The sequence below is a fragment of the Mixophyes fleayi genome, chromosome 5 (assembly GCF_038048845.1).
Source record: "Mixophyes fleayi isolate aMixFle1 chromosome 5, aMixFle1.hap1, whole genome shotgun sequence".
Classification (NCBI taxonomy): Eukaryota; Metazoa; Chordata; class Amphibia; order Anura; family Limnodynastidae; genus Mixophyes; species Mixophyes fleayi.
The window spans coordinates 194,290,435-194,307,675 of NC_134406.1; the positions used below are offsets into that span (position 1 = coordinate 194,290,435).

Consider the following 17,241-nt stretch of genomic DNA (forward strand, 5'->3'; position numbering starts at 1 on the left):
TACTTCCTATCTTGAAAGCACCAAGAACAACGACTCAGGTGTGGTCAAAAGAAGAGTCCTCAGTGTGCTGCAAGAGCCATAAACAGGACAAAAAGAAGGACCAAGATAGGTAACGTTTCAGGGTAAGAACTATTTCATTATCGTGCCTGATCCACTGTCAAGTGTATTCATCAAAATAACCAAAAGAGCTTATAAATATGTACTGAAATTATCATATGTGATCCTGCAATGTTGTATTCATACGATATGTAAACATATGTCACCTTCATATATTATAAACACATAATGCTTGCTTATAATATTCCTACACAAAGACACCATACACACAGAAAATATTATTATACATTATAGTCCTGTGTGCTTCCAATTCCTTCACTTTCAGGACAAATTTGAATTGAAGCAGCAAGGACCTCTAAAAAAGCAGGATAGATTTTAATAAACAACTTCCTAGTTCTTAACAGCCTTAAGAGTTATAAAATAATTTAAATCAAATGTGTCCACTCTCAAGGAATGTTTGGTAGGCTCCAGAATTCTGGGTAGGTCTTGCACTCTGCCTATTTCCTAGTGATCACCTGTACTTCACCTCCCCTCTGAGATCTCACGGAAGAGAGAAACAAAAAGACAGTAAGAATTAAACCAATGTAAAGCTAATTAAGTATTGCTAGGAAGTTTTTCAAAACAGCCACAGACGAGGGCTGGGTCTGGGGGATCTGCCCCCACGGGGGGCTACTGTGGGCTGAGTCACTGAGCTAGCTACATTTTTTTCCTTTACAATGTTCCTAATAGGCTGGTGAGCAGAGTCTCACCCCTCCGGGCTAAAATTTGCTGTTCTGTTTTTTGTGATGTTTAAATTGATCTGGTAGTGTGCGCTTTATACAGGTTAGATTTACATTTCTGGAGCCACATCCCCCAGACCACACCTTCTTTCATGGCCTCCCAGCCTGCTGCTCCCAATCTTATTAGAACAGGGCAGCTGACTTCCTCGTCACGTGATCTCCCCTGCACAGTACAGGATGGTCAAGCGACACAACCAGAGGAAGAGGAACTGGACTGTGCACGCCCTCCTTCCTCTGTGCAGCCCTTTGAAGACTGCTCCTACAGCCCTCCAGCTACTTCATACTGCCGCTCACTGCTTTAGAGGTAAGAAGAGTACCATATTATTATTATTATTATTATGGAATGTTTTTTAAAAATTCCAACATATTAAGCAACATTGTACATTTACTAAAAGGAACACATAAATCACACAAAGATACCAGCTAAAAGAGGGTCCTACTCATGAGAGCATATACTCTAAAAAGAAAAAGAAATCAAGAAAAATAGAGAGTGTGAGCTGTGTGAGGGACAGGTCAGTTTAAAGTGTGTTTGCTGGAAAACACACTAATAACACAGAGACAGGAATCTATGTAGAATTATGGTCAGCTACACGGAAAAAGCACATTGTAGAAAGGGGAGTATAATGTGTGGCTAAGAGAATACTTGGGGGTCAAATTACATATATATTAGGACGAATAAATTGACCAAGAAAGCATTTTTAGTGGCATTAGTTTTTTCAGTGTATACGTAATATAGTGGCTTGTAAATCTGTAGAAAAAGATGGAAGGTGCAGTGGTAAAGAAAAATACAAATTATAAATGGTAGTAAAGAACATAATGGCATATAAAGGAAAACGGAAAATAATATTGTAGTGTATGTTAGAGAAAACATTTACATTCTGTAATTTTCTCCTATAGTTTGTATCAAATATATAGGTTCCCTTATGAATAAATAAAACTGACTTGGTTGAATGCAGGAGAAACTCAAAATCAGGAAAGTTCTCACACATAAATTCTAAATAATACATGCTGAGAATACATGATTGATATGAAATCAAATATCATAATGCAGCTATGTCAGCATTTCTGACCATCTGCTGTGCACAACCAGGATCTGTTCAAAATAATATTGGTTTTAATTTAAAAAAAAAAACACAAAATGTGTAATGAGGACAAAATGATGAAACTGTCATAAGAATAGAGGCATAGTATAGTGGCAACTCCCTATGCAAGGGTTTATCATTAAGTACCCATTCAGGGTGTCAGAAAGCTTTACAGGGGAATATTTACCTGCTAAATTTAACTCAAACAATTAAAATGATTAATAAAGAAAAAAAACACAAAAAAGCTGAAGTGATATTTATTAACCACAAGGGGATATTTGGCAAGATAAAAAATAAGAAACCAAATTCTATATTACATAATGACCCCAATAATAAATCAACATTACAAGCTTTACAATAAGCCACTTTTGCTGTGCCATCTGTTTGCCACTTCTGGCTTACTTTCAGCCATGCATTTATATAATGTAGCATAGTTGTGTTTTTTTTTCTTCTCTGTCCTTAGATACAACATAACACTGCTGTGCTTTATTCCTTAGATCCTAGGTTCCCAAATTGTGCGCCGCGGCGCTGTCACAGGGGTGCCGTGGACAGAAAGAGGAAAAAAACAAAGAAACAAAAAAAACCAAAACACTTACCAATCCGGCGGTGCCCGGGACCCAGCATCCTCCTCCCTCCTCACTGAATGTCGGGCGTGACGTCATCACACCCGACATTCAGTGATGAGCGGCAGGAGAGAGGAAGCTGGGTCCCGGCGCCCATGGTCATGGCAGGATGCAGAGGGGGCACAGAGAGCGTGGATGCAGAGAGCGTGGATACAGAGGGGTCACAGAGAGTGTGGATGCAGGGGGGCACAGAGTGTGGAGATGATGCAGGGGGGCACAGAGTGTGGAGATGATGCAGGGGGGCACAGAGTGTGGAGATGATGCAGGGGGGCACAGAGTGTGGAGATGATGCAGGGGGGCACAGAGTGTGGAGATGATGCAGGGGCACAGAGTGAGTTAGCTGTAAATTATTCTTTGACAGAAATATTATTTTAAAAAAATATATAAAAATATTATTTTCCCTTGGATATATGTGTATTTTTGCATACAACTAAATAAGTTTTCTGTCCTGACCTAAATACTTATTATGTTTTTTGACCCCGCTACTTATTAAATAGGACTGCTCAGTAATTATTTTGGAGGGATGCCTCGAAAATATTATGGAGACACTAAGGGTGCCGCGAACTGTAGAAGTTTGGGAACCACTGCCTTAGATACAAGTGTATCCAGACAGCAGCTATGTGTAAGATCCAATGGCAAGAAAAAATAAGCAACTCAAACAAAACATGGCTAAAATTCACAGGAAGTCAGAAAGGTACAGGTATCTTAAAATGGAAAGCCCCTTTTTACCTTCTATATTGTAAACATATGTAAAGTCTGTCATTTAGATTAATGATGTTTTGCATTACAAATCCACAGATCAAATTAACTTTGATTCAATAGCTTTAAATGTGTGATATCAATATTTGCATAAAATAGATAGGTCATAAGGAGTAAAAAAATATTCCTTTGTTGCAAGTATCTGTTGTTTCTTAATGGCTGTTTCGCTGTGGAAAAAGAAGCAAGTAACATGAAGAAAGTTTTGAGACCTGGCAGTCTCCCAAAGTAATGTCTGAAGTGTTGTTCCCAAGGCCCTCTCCTCAGAAAATAATCTATGCAATAAGATAGGCACATTTTGGTTTAATATTTGTTTCATTCTGAATGTACCTGGACCACAATTAAAGTCAGGAAGACTGAATCTCATGAGCAATTTAGTACTATGAAGCACAAAACTTGAAGTGTATTCATGATTTGGAAATCAAGAATAAATATCATATGATCATTATTTCCTCACAAACTAAATACCGTATATACTCGAGTATAAGTCGACCCGAATATAAGCCGAGGCACCTCATTTTACCACAAAAAAATGGGAAAACTTATTGACTCGAGTATAAGCCTAGGGTGGGAAATGCAGCAGCTACTGGTAATGTGTAGATGGTACAGAGAATAGAACACGATCACTAATTAATACAATTAGTTCTAGTGAACGTGAGCATTACACCAGTCTTCATGGAGAACACCTCTAGTATCATATATAAGATACAACAGCGTCCATTAACCCATAGTAAACCTCTCCAATAGGGTAATTAGTGCTACTAGCAAAAAGACAGCCAATTTCAAGTGTTAATTGATTCAATAAAGAGGAAAACTCCACACAATTATATTGAATGTATTAAAAGAAAGGAAATTATAAGTTATTACATACGGTCTGCAGATGTCCCAGTGTTGGGGGTGGTCACTTAAAATGATCCCCTTCCCGGCCTCTCACGACAATAGTTGTCCTAGCACAGGTGGTCAGAACAGTGTATTCCCCGGACGCAGGTGGCGAAGACACATGTAGCCAGTTGCATTTGGTACATTCCTCACAGTGTTCAACGCTTTTCACCTGGCAGGTTTCCGTAGGGCTACTTAAGCTTCCTAATTTCCACCTTAGCCTTTTACTTACCTCTGCAGTGGAACGCATGTGCGTTCCACTGACAGGAAGTTCGGCATTTGGAACGCAAGTTGTGTTCCAAATGCCGAACTTCCTGTCAGTGGAATGCACATGCGTTCCACTGCGGAAGTTAAGAGCTGAGGGACTGAAGAGCAGGTAAGTTCACTCGTGTATAAGCCGAGGGGGGCTTTTTCAGCATAAAAAATGTGCTGAAAAAGTCGGCTTATACACGAGTATATACGGTAATTTAGAAAAATGTTGCTGATTAAATACAAGCTAAACTATATAAAATTATTTTTTACGATATAAAACTTGACAGTCGCTTCAAATGTGTATACACACATGCACATTGTTTACTGCAAACTTATAAAAGAAGCACAACCAACAAAGAAAATGCGCTTAAAATTGTCAACAATTTCAGACTCCTCAGACTGGGATTGCGGTGCTTGACTATGACATTATAGCCAAGTGCCACACTCTCAGTGATACACACACATGGAGTAGCGTCAGGGTAGAAGCTGGCAAATTTTAGACCCGGGACAAGACTCAGCAGCCTATTAAGAGCATTTTAATGGAAAAAAATGCAGGTGGCCCAGTGACCCAGACCCACGTATGCCACTATGGGACCGGCCCAGAGGACAGATGCCCCCCAGCCCAGCCTGCCCCTGAGTAGCATATAAGCTGCTACTGGCTGCTTTCCCCTCATGTCAGCAGCTGGCACTCTGTTTGGGGGTTTCGCAGGGAAAGTAAAATCACTGGATGACTGACATTATGTCACTCATTCAGTGTTCGGTGCCCCTAACAATTGGCAGCCTAGTAAACCGCCTAGGTTGCCCTAATAGTAGCACAGTCCCTGGTTCTATCTGAGTAAACTTGAAAAACAGTTAGTAGAAGCTTATCCTTCACTGCAACATGTAGAAAGAACTAATAAAGTACAACCTGTGATTGCCTGGTGCAAGAGGGTCTCATAGCAGAATGACTCAAATGGGGTTAGTGAGCAGGAGACAGAGTATGGGGGGGGGGGTATTGGACAAATTGTCGGGTTTGAAAATAATTTTGGTTTTAGCCTGTTAATAACATATGGCAAGGCCAGGTGTGAGTTGTCAGTGAGATGTGCAATATATTTAATACCTGTGCTACCTGCTGTCTTTTTTTTTATCTCAAAAGGTTTTTATTAAGTTTTTAGTAAAAGAATATGTAGCAAACATAGCAGTTACCACAGAGTACAGTACATACTGTAGGGCTGCTGTCATTTTTGAGCCTGACCTATCAGAATCACCTGTATTAAGGAGTCCGTTTATCAGAATCACTTGTATGCAAAGGAGAAAGATGTACACCGGATCTTATACATTCCCTACCATGCGCTTGATGAATCTCCTGTTAGCAGCACTCAATCATGTTCTGATAGATGAAGAAAAGGAACATACCTAGTTTACAGATAATGCCAAAGGATAGAGTCTGGGTGACTGCTTCCATACAACCTACCACTCAAACCATCATTAGTCAAACTGAAAAAGGATCTAATCAATATGCTGAACTAATGTCAATTGTACAAGTAGTTGAAGAAACTACTTGGCCACTGATCATTAATACTGACAGTTGAGCCTTGTTTAACAACTTGGAAGTCTGTGATAAAATACAATTGGACAAGTGGTAGGCCATTTGGGGAAGTGATGAGGTTTGGAACAAATTATGGAATGTTGCTACCTCCGGACAGCTAAAAGTGGGATATATTAGTGCCCAGACTGAAGGTGTTTAAAATGACCAAGCTGGTGAACCCTCCAAAATCAATGTAGCAGAAATCAGTACGGATCGTCAGGCCCCAAAATTGCAGACACCATATATAAAGAAGCCCAAAAAATGACAATGCCTGTTACTCAAAACATGTCCAGGAGACATTGGGCAACAAAGTCTGCTCGGTCAACTGAATTGTTGACCTACAATGTCCAAGTTTCTTGGACTAATAAAACACTTATGGGATACCTCAAATTCAAAGTGATGAAAATGAGAGAATGGTATACACTGGATCTTCCAGATTCCCTACCATCCTCAAGTTTCTATCACACGCTGTAGACTTGTGAAATAACCAATCGATAGACATAAGATGCCCCAAGATATAGATAATGAATGGTCTTTGTCTAGATGGTTGGGTTCTCCAAAAAAAAGAGGCCTTACTTTCATGCTAAACATTAAAATGTCTTTGAACTGTATGTATGAAATGCAATACCAAAGTATTACGACTGAAGGCATACAAACATGGCAGAGCTTACACTCAGCAGGAGTCAAAACATGGACTGTGAGGGGGTTGAGAATTAATGGTAACTGTCCACATCCTACTCTAAGATAATATTTCAAGACTATACCATGTCTGATTGGATGTCTTCTTGCTAAAGAACGACTTACTGTTGTTCAGAGGAGGTAAGTTAGAGATAGCAATATTTTTGTAAGTGGTTAAGCACTGAACTCCTCACTACACCATTAGCAATGACTGTCCATATTTTGCCAGAGTGGGATTTGTAACATTAATATAGGGTAGGAAAGTCTTGTCTATTGTATTTCTTTTGTGGATACCGTGTGTGTTGTGCGATTGTGTGAAATAGCCGCTTCTCATTACAGATCATTAAAACAGATATGGGAGTTCCTCTACCTATGATACAGCTGGCTACTGTATAATCTGTTTCTGTTGTGTGGTCTCATTGGTTTCCATGTTTTACCGAGGTGCAAATGACAACCAGACACAACTATTCATTTTATATTTTTGCTACAAAACTTTGACAGAAATTGTTTAGAAACTGCTTCTTGTAAGAGCAAATACAAAAGTGGAAGCTGCTCAAATCAATTTATAGGCCATAACAGGTGCTTGAAAGGGTGGGGTTATCCTGCAAGGAACATACACACAACATTTTTTCCCCCAGCACACTGCTATAGCCAGCAACAGATCTGCTATTTCTACTGTAGATAAAAATGCAAAAGTCTTTGTTGCACACATTTGCAAATGTATGTTTAAGCCATCCGCCACGCTAAGGCGCTTTTGCTAATAGGATGATCCTACTCTAAACAATGAGAGTCCCATATATTTGGGCCATACATATGTGTTTTTAAATTGAGAGCCAACTTACCAAAGAGGTACCCCAGAAGCCTCCAAACAGCAATTCAGTGCCAGTACTCCCTCTCAGCTACTGACACCAACATGCCTCTCAGACAAATACAAAAGTGGAAGCTGCTCAAATCAATTTACAGGCCATAACAGGTGCTTGAAAGGGTGGGGTTATCCTGCAAGGAACATACACACAACATTTTTTCTTGTAAGAGCAAGTGTTTAGCAATAAAAGTATTTTTCCCCACAAAAAAAAATTGGAAAGCTTGAGCTACTTGCAGTAACATGGAGTTACATTAGTGAATGGGTTCCTGAATGGCATACTCAAGTGCTGATGAACAATAATTGTGGGCTACGAATGATGTACAAAGCTGTGCATCAATATGTTTTATCTGTTTTGTCCGATCTTCATAAATCTTGAAGAAATTAGGTGCTAATGGGAGGACATAGGGAGGAGTGATTAAAAAATGATTTACAATAGAGGATATCATGATAAGAATATTTAAAAAGAAACACATGCTTAAGCTGAAAAGAATCTTGATAGCAACAACGATGTTACAAAATGCAGAAGATCAGGCAGTTGGTATGTATGCTGGGTGATTATGTTCTACAAATTCCACTTTCAAGAACAAGTTACTCCCTCAGCTCCTGTGTTATCACATTAGACTGATTTACACAAAAAGGGAAATACATTCTTCGTTCTATGTGCTTCTCAACCACCATGCAGTCTTTCACCCACTTTCTTATGCAACAGTTCCAACACAGAGTGGGGGCACAATTATCTGCAGTCACAATTGTATGGGCTCTTAATCCAACAATACAATACCTAATCTATATGGATAGAATATAAATGGCAATTGCTATTGAATAACAGGAAATCTTACTATGTTTACTTTATATATCTTGTCACAAAAATGCTCTATGTAATCATTTTTATAAAGAATAACGTGTTCTTTTTGGGTCTTGTACAACACTTCTTTGTCCCTTGTATGTCTCTCAAATGTCTTATTTAAAAGGAATATATAGTACTCCCAGAAGACATTTTCCCATTTCTATTCTCTTCAACTCCTGTGAGCCCTTGTTCAGTGTGATAAGGCAATCTCCTTGGGGATCTGAGCTGTGTAGTTTCGTAGCACGAGTGACAAGGACTCGACTTGAATAACTGCTGTGCGCAGGTTGTAATTATGTCAGCTGGAGTGTTGAACAAGGGGACTGATTAATGTGAGCCCCAGCCCAGGCACAGTCCCTATCAAAACCTTCATGCAGGCCAGCAGTGGGGATGGGTTAAAGCAGAAAGACAAAAAATGTTGTACGGCCCATGATAGATGAATTGCTCCAACAGTCTTCAGGCAGATGCTCCAGGACAGTATAATATACAATTACTCTGCCTTATCACCTTCCTAGGGACAATAAAGCTTCCTCCTACAATAGCTCATGTGAGTGAAGGCAAAATTAGTTTTACTTTTACAACACTGACTCACTCATCATGTTGCCTTGATTGTGCTTTTATAAGCTAAAGAAAACATATTCATTTTTTACATTATACAATTAGTTTCAGAAATGTATGTGTGGATTACATAAGACTGCTTAATATTTATGCCATTAGAGAAATAATGGCTCACTTCTGTTTTATACAAACTTTGCTCATAGTCTGAAATACCTTCGCTAAACTGCTAAAAAGTCTTTAGGAGAATGAGAGACTGTGGGATCTCCTAATAACAGTACAAATGACATTACCTTGATACACATTCTGCCTATTCTTTATACCAGAATAAACTGTCTGAGGAAAGCGAGAACTCAGAGGAATATTATGACTAAATTTCGTTATATATTGCTATAAAATTTTGAATATTTTAAATGCACAATGTCACATGTATACCAAATTCATGATCTTTATTTAAATATAATGTTTACTATTAAAAAAAAACAAAAAAAGAAACCATATAAACTAATAATCTAAAAATGTGGGAACAAAGTAAACCAGACAAAAATGTCCCATTTACTCATTTCAAACAAGACATTCTGGTCTACCTTTAGAGATACTTTCTAAATAAGTATTATATTTTGAATGCGGAAGACAAGCATGCTTTTGTGAATTTGTAATCTCTGTCTATATGGATTTTTAGTTTGAAGAAATTGGTCTGTGGGTTATTTTTGGAAGTAAATATGTAAAACTTGTCAAGACTGCCCTGTGCAGCAGAAAGCAAACACATACAGCAGTGTGTAAGACAAAGTAATAGTGAACACTGCTGCCACTCCTATATGTGATTGCAGAGAAAAAGAGGTTACAAAGACTACCATGAGGCCATACTGTAACAGGGCTTCTATTCTGAAAATCCAAGCAACCTCTTTCCATGCAACCTATTTTTTCGTCTGAGCAGCAATAAAGTTTAAGTACACGTCACAGGAGAATTCATCTGTCAACACAGTGAGCTCTTCAGCAGATAGTATGCATATGACAACCATTCAGGCTAAAGAGACATGGAAGGGGATTTCATTATGCAGTGTTGAAAACAGAATATATAAAAAGACATAGATGAAAAGAAAGTGGGAGGAGAGTGTATACAAAAAAAGAAGTGACCAAAGTTGAAAGCAATGTGAGTGATGTGTTTTGATTTTGTAAGCTAGGAAAAAATTTCAGCAAAATTGTGGAAACACTGCACAAATCCCATTTTGCAATGGAAAAGTTTGTTTCACAGTGGTGCAAAGGTCCAGTAATACAATCTTCAATACAGCATTTGCACATTTTTTCACACTGTTTTTGTAAATTCTCATTTTGCCGAGTTTCTAGTCTACTAGGAATAGAGCTGCGACGATGATGATGAATTCATTCTACTGTGTGTTGTATTTGGGGTAGGACTGGGTAATATTTGTGGTTTATGTCCTCAGACTCCCATTTAGAGATGGTGGTGCTCTTAACTATGCAGCTCAAGAAACCTGAATTATTGTTACACCTGAAGAAGGGGAGGAGCCCCAGAAACACTGTGCACATTGTAACCCCTTGTTGAGGTAAAATAAACTAGCTCTTATGAGCATATAAGAATGTATTATCATCTTGTAGTGGTGCGTTGCATTAATAGAGATAATGACTGTTTTGTATGTGGTAGGACTCAGAGAATTTAAGTACAAATTTTGACAAGGAAGCATGTAAAATTTTGTGGCAAATTGCAGAATGAGACTACTATTTTTCAGAAGAGCTTTGGACATTCTGCTTATCTTTAGTTCTGGATTTGAGGGACGGAAAATAGGAGGTGAAATAAGTTGGTCTCACTCAGACAAAGAAGAAAACTGGAGTAACTGAAGGAATGGGAATGCTGTGACTTCTCGAACACTTCTCTCCAAATGTATGTGTCACAAGAGCCAGAAAATGGGAATGGTCTTGATCTCTGCTCGAGTGATAGCTTACCCCCAGAGAGGTGCAGAGTCTAATAGAGAAGAGGTATTCACCAGGGATTCCCGCAAGGGAATATGGTCTTAGCTGCTCTGAACCGCAGGTCGCAGTCCTCTAGGGGGCGCAGAGCAGAAAATGCACTGAACCACCAAGTAGCTGTAAGGCAGAATAAAATGTAGCAGTGAGGAGATGAACTGTAGAGAGCAGAACACAGGTGTTATAACTCTGGAACAGGACCAATGAGAAGCGGTGAGCTGCACCGGTAATACTGAGAAGCGATGAGCTGCACCGGTAATGCTGAGAAGCGGTGAGCTGCACCGGTAATGCTGAGAAGCGGTGAGCTGCACCGGTAATGCTGAGAAGCGGTGAGCTGCACCGGTAATACTGAGAAGCGGTGAGCTGCACCGGTAATGCTGAGAAGCGGTGAGCTGCACCGGTAATGCTGAGAAGCGGTGAGCTGCACCGGTAATGCTGAGAAGCGGTGAGCTGCACCGGTAATGCTGAGAAGCGGTGAGCTGCACCGGTAATGCTGAGAAGCGGTGAGCTGCACCGGTAATGCTGAGAAGCAGTGAGCTGCACCGGTAATGCTGAGAAGCAGTGAGCTGCACCGTTAATGCTGATGAGCGATGAGCTACACCAGTAATGCTGAGAAGCTGTGAGATGCACAATCCACGATGTCAGGAACAACGAAAGTATATGACAAGGAGTGCTTTCTATCAGGTAGGGAGACTTGATGATCTGACACTCATTAAACAGAGGAGGGCCCTTATAAAGATACTGGCTGTAAATGATCCAATCAAGGTTTTAAAGGTTCCTGTGATAGCGCATGCGTAGACCACTAGGCCACATGGCGTCCGATGATAGAGGAACGCCTGGCTGAACAGCAGATAGAGGTAACCATGGGAAACCAATGAACAGCACGGAACTAAACCGGTAAGCTGCATGATAGTAAGTTTATAGCTCCAGACAGTATTTATGTCAGAAAATGCAATTTATTCACGAGTGGATTTTGATTTCAGGTTTTAACTTAAGTATTCATTATAGTATAAAAAAATTCCAGACACAAGCAAACATGCCATACTAGATGTATAAAAATAATGTGCAAATATAATAAACTCATTATGATACATATCAAACATAACAAAAGTACACAATTAATATGAATAATAAATGCCATCCATCAAGAAATCTTCTCCTGCCATCTCTCACCCGCCTTACCCAATCTACCATCTGTTCTTTCCATCCGGTCATCTTCTCCTCCCTCTGCATTCCCCTTTACCCCACATTCTCTGCTCCCCGTCTCCCAATGTCTGCATGTCTCTAGGCCACCTTTTCAACTTGTCTCACTCCACTGGCATCTTTCCCACAACCCTTAAACATGCTCGTGTCTCACCTCTCTCTAAAGACCTTCTCTAGACCCAGCTTCTCTTTCTAAATACCAACCAATTCCTCTCCTCCAAGTTACTTGAGGAGGGCTCAAATCTAAGATCCACTGTCCCTTTCATTCCACAGAGACTACTCTCAATAAAGTCACCAATTAATTTCTCGCTGCTAGGTCCCTTTTTATACCTTGAGTAGAATGAGCTAATGTAGTGAAAATGGATGTCCTTCCAAAACTGCTATTTGTCTTCCTATTAAAATACCATACAGGAGACTTAAGACTCTCCAGCAAAAGATTGCAGATTTTATTTGGTCTGGAATACATTCCGGCATAAAAATGCAGGTTCTCCACAAAACTGAGGTAGGAAGCTGCAGGTTCCTAACCTAAATCTGCATTGCCAATCAAACCTTTTGACACAATGTGTCGTATGGCATCTCCCCTCCCCCCAGCAAAGGACTGTGGTTGGACACTGAATTACAATCAGAGAATTTTGTGTTCTACAACCCCTCTGGGTCTCCTTCCCACTCCTCATTGTAGGACTCAACCACTAACCCCCCTTTCCATCACAAACATCCAAGCGTGACTCTACATTCCATGTGTTTTTATCAGTATCTTCAGATAAAACATTTATATCAACATTTAATAAAGGTTTTGCATTTCCTTAACAAACTACATTGTAGTCATTTTGCTTCTGCAGGTCACACGAGATAGGGACATCCCCTTGATTTACAGATAAATTCTGGCTTGTGGCATGGATCCTAAAGATTAACTTGAGCTTAAGTTAGAGACATGAGGAAGACACTAGAATTGGGAGGTAATTAGAACTAAAACCTTCAAGTGTTCTACAGCTATTACCTTGTACCAAGGAGATTAAACCAAATGTTCCCAAACACTTCTAGTTTAAGATGGATAATCTGTGAATGAGAGGGCACCCTGTCCTACATATGGTGCGTATGTCCAAAATTAGAGTCAATGTGGGTGGAAATCCATTCCCTTATCCATAGCATCACCAAAATGAATATGCCAAACTCAGCCTTAGTTCTTCTTTATTCGCCCCAATCCCAATACTCCTCAACACACCCAAAAATTAATTTGGCATATCCTTAATCTGGAAAAATGAGAGCATTGTACTGGAAAATTACTGAACCAGTGTGTGTCGTCCATATTAATATTTGACTCTTATCTCTTTGTTTATTTATAAATACCCTATTGTGATAGTTTTCAATTGTAAAGCACCGCAGAATATGCTGGCACCCTACAATAATATTCACAATAATAACAAAGACTAATGAGATGTAGCAGGTTCATAAAATGGAAAATATTACCTTCATCGTCACCAACACACTGGATAAATATAGTCTGGGTGCCCTACCACTAAATTGCAGCCTATAATGCAGCAACATAAAGACTCCTAGAGACAGGGTGAGCCCTCCCTTTCATTCTTACCCAACTGATAATCATACAAGGATTGTAATGCTACCTGTAATAACAAGTAACTATATGGTTGTTGGTACAGTGGAACAAATACATACCACTTACACTTCAAGGAAAAGTGCACAATAAACATAAAACAACTAACATGTCTGTGGGCCAAGACTTTGTATACATAAATGAAGATATGGGGCATGGAAAATTGCATTGTTGGCTTTCAGAACACCAGACCCTTTACCAGGGAATGATTTACAAATAAAGTTGGAATGGTAGAGTTCATAATATTCATAATACAATGATGTAATTTATCCACTGACACTGGATAAATTATGACTTCACCTATAGTACTCCACCTTTCCCGTAGAGAGCGATATTCCCACAGGTAATTGGATGCCCAGGACATGAGCTCAGAGAAATAAGAATTTATCATGGATGCCAGGTAGCGAAGGTATATAGATACTCATGGAAGTTGGAAAACTCAGGCAGAACACTAGGTGGTAGACATAAGGTAACCGGACAGAATGCAATGATCAAGGCGGCAGCGTACAAGGATAAACAAAGACAAGCCAAAGTATGGACTAGAAGTGACCAAGAAATGTAAAGTAAACAAAGCCAAAAAGATTTACCTCTAGATATATTACAGATACTCCTTGTTTACACCACAGATCTACAAGAAAGTGGCTGCCACTGTCCACCACAATTACTTATTCTTCTCTCCAATGTTTCCTTGGGATAGTTACCTACCCTCCCAGAATGTTTGGGAGGCAAAAATAATATTGGGGGACCTTCCTGATTCCCAATTTGCCTCCTGAACTGCTGGCTTGCACATGTGCGCACGTAATCACCAAATGTCTTGCATGAGTCCAGTCTAACACAGGTGCACTAGCCAGTATGTGCATATATCAGGGAACAGCAGAAAAAGGATTTCTGTGACTCAACACAAGACTTGTATTATAAATACATTTTTCATTGTTAGGACACATTGTTTTCATTTGTATGTGTAACAATACCACACTGTATTTAATTACTCTGCAGAGCCCCATTTTGTATAAAATGTGTACCCAATTCAAAGAAATCAAAACAAAAGGACCTTTGGAAATGTCCTGTTACATGCACCTCCCCCTGCCAACCTTACCTGTACAGTTGGGGTCCCTTTACTTGGGAAATCTTATATCTGCCCCAAATCTTATATCTGCCCCAAGGAATTGGTGGGGCTATATTAATAGCTGATGATGGAGTGCTCTTTATCATAAGAGTTATTGCACAGAGAACATTTTACAAATATCCAACAAAGAGCATCCTGAGAGAATTCTTACTCTTACTATGGACGTTTGAGTCGAGCGGTTAACACATTTTGATTTTTAAACACGTTCTGGGGAGTGTTTTCTTTAGTGCACATATAAATTATATATACATTGAATATTTTTTAAGATAAGGCCGACACCACATATTTGCTAAACCATTTAGGCAGAAGTTAATATTTTACTTAATATTGATTCATTTTAAAGCAAGCCTGATCACTGAACTATTATTTTGAATAAAATGTGAGTAATATTTTAAGTATTAAACCTAAAATGTTGTGTTACTGTAAGCTGTTTTTAATGTTACATTTTGGAATCCATCATTTAATTTGCATCTAACATAATGACTAAACTACAGTAGCAATTTAACTATAACATGCCAGTAGTTTTTCATGCTGCGTTCCCTTTAAGAAAACAATCCTCATGAATTTAATTGTGATATAAGAATCACATAACTTTAATTTAGATATTCAGCATGGTTTGCTGAAAAGGCCAGCTTCTCTAGAGCCTGTGATTCAACCAATCAGAATGTGATCATATCACTTAGGTCTTCTCTGAACAGTAATAAATGATTTGGTGGATGATCATGATTTTTAATGTGCAGGATATTTATGATTGCAGTCAAGTGTAAGGAAAAAGGCTACAGGCAGTTGTAAAGTAAGCCCACATACTTTATATACATATCCTGAATGGATGAAATGTCATAAATATTTATATGCAAATTGAATAAGGTTTTTTTCTATGCCAACATGAACACACAAACCTGAAGCATGGCTAATATAAAAGACCCACACAGTGGTTTGTTATTATATATTTTTATAGGGGAAAAAACCCAGTAATATTGCTATGTTACATTCAAATTAATTAGTCTACAAACATTAAAAATACAGTAAGCCAATCGTGTGAGTTTGCTACTGTACAGGGTGTCATCTTCTGTATAAAAAAAAGTATAGTCTTACCCAGAACCACTTCCAGTCAGGCTGGGAATTTTAGCTATTCCCATTAGGGAATAATAAAGATAAAATTAGAATGAAGTGTTCTGTTGCTTAGTGGCAGGGAGTCTGCAGTGAAGGAGAGCAACAAGAGAAGCAAAGAGATGGGAACATGGCTCTACAGATCATAAACTGTGTTTAATGGACTGCATGGTGCACACTCAGTATAACACACTTTCAAAGTATAGTAAAATATTGTCTGTTTGGTTAGGTCATAGGTCTCTAACTCCTGGGTTGCATGGTTGCCAACATTTTAAATAATTTCCAGGGACACCCTGCTACCAAGCAGGGGAATTGGAAGTTTGTTACATGTGGCACAGTTCAGGCTGAAATAGGAAATTGTAATCCATATTAATATGTGCTTATTGAACTTGGTTATAATGTTGGTTTTTAAATACACATCTTTAAAAAAATTAACCATGATAATGCGCATAAAAGATATAATATTGAATCCCCAGCAGAATCTAATATGACATTGTTCATGTCCAGCAAGATCTAATCTGCTAGTGATAATACCCAGCAAGATTCAATATGTCTGTGCTAATGACCAGAAATGTGTAATAAGTCATGCATAATATCCAACAAGCTGCAAAATGACAGGGATAATGCCTACCCAGTTATATCTAATATAAGAGTGATACTGGGCAAAATCATATATGGCAGTGATATTGCCAGAAAGTTGTGACGTGTGATATTGCCAGCGGCCAGACTGCTTTCTACAATATCCTTCCACCTCCCGTCAATCCTGCATCATTCCAGTACAAATGGAGTGAGTGCCCCATATTATAAAGTGATTGAAGAAAAATAATTAGTACCCAATACATTTGCTCTATTTACCCTGCTCCACACAGCAGCTTATTTGACTGACATTTTGAGTCTGTCCTTATGTCCCATTTGTGGAGCTTGTCTGTCTTTCCTTTTTAATTCAACTATTTTTTCCCAAGTGCACATAACTGTACTCCAATTGTAGCATCTAGGTGTTCGAGCATCTTCCTATACAAGCTCACATAAATGTTTGGAAATGGCTCCACACTGCTTTGCAAATCAAAAGCATTCTTCCAAGTGACTTAACCAGCCTGGCAACAGATTGCCAGATACCCCTTGCCCACATGCTCCGGTTAAGAGAATGTATGTTTGCAAAATTAGCCCTGTGTGTCAGTTTGTGTGTGACACAGTTATTGTCATTGTGTTATATATTCATCAGTAAGACATACAATATTTTATTAACAAAGATACCTAGTTCTGGACACCC

The 17,241-nt window shown here is 39.0% G+C and overlaps 1 protein-coding gene across 1 annotated transcript in view; it reads right to left on the bottom strand.

Moving 5' to 3' along the window:
• The window catches only part of ZNF407 (zinc finger protein 407), a 414,057-nt gene that overhangs the window by 116,020 nt on the left and 280,796 nt on the right, over positions 1-17,241 (bottom strand). The window lies entirely within an intron of this gene.